At 43.9% G+C, this 704-nt stretch overlaps 1 non-coding gene across 1 annotated transcript; it reads left to right on the top strand.

Annotated features, from left to right (window-relative positions):
• Positions 1–106, top strand: LOC131232026 (small nucleolar RNA R71). Its single transcript, XR_009164633.1, has one exon. It is a non-coding gene; the product is annotated as a small nucleolar RNA R71 (small nucleolar RNA).
• Positions 107–704: the final 598 nt, after the last annotated feature.

The raw sequence follows: 704 nt of genomic DNA, 5'->3' as shown, positions 1-704 counted from the left end.
AATCCGTGTTGTGGGCATGAACTGACCAAATCTTTGAACCTTTCCCAACATTGAAAGAATGTTTCATCTTCCTTTTGGGCAAAGTTCATGATCGCTTTTCGAGGGTAATCGTTTTATGATGTGGGAAATTTTTTATGAATTCCCTCGCATATCGTTCCATGTGCCAATGGATCTAGGACGCATGAATGTAACCACGTCTTAGCTTTCTCTTTTAAGGAAAAAGGAAAGAGTTTCCCTAATTGTATCCTCGGATACATTAGGAAAACATAATGTAGCTATTATCTCATCGAACTCTTTCAAATGTAAATATGGACTTTGATTCAAATCCATGAAATTTGGGAAGGAGTTGGATAACTCCCGGCTTGATGTCCATTTGTCTGTGTTTTCAGGAAAAATCATGCATGAGGGCGTACTCACTCCCGCCGGTTGTAGAAAATCTCGTAAAGTACGAGGCGGGGGTGCTTGTTGCACCTCATTCTCATCATGGTTATCCTCCACCCTGGGTGGAAGTAGAGGAGGTTGGTCTTCAGCCATAACCTCAGTTAACTCAGGGGATTTCGAGCGGTGTCTAATCCTGCGATGGATAGTCAACCCCTCAACCACTCCTCCTTCAGTCAAGAGACGTCGAGTGTCGTCACGGGCCCACTTGGGCATGAAACACTCGCAGCCCTCAACTAATTCAAAGCCTAATCCTAAGAAAGGAA

This window comes from Magnolia sinica, chromosome 17, assembly GCF_029962835.1.
Source record: "Magnolia sinica isolate HGM2019 chromosome 17, MsV1, whole genome shotgun sequence".
NCBI lineage: Eukaryota > Viridiplantae > Streptophyta > Magnoliopsida > Magnoliales > Magnoliaceae > Magnolia > Magnolia sinica.
This window is presented reverse-complemented; position numbering and strand designations above follow the sequence as displayed.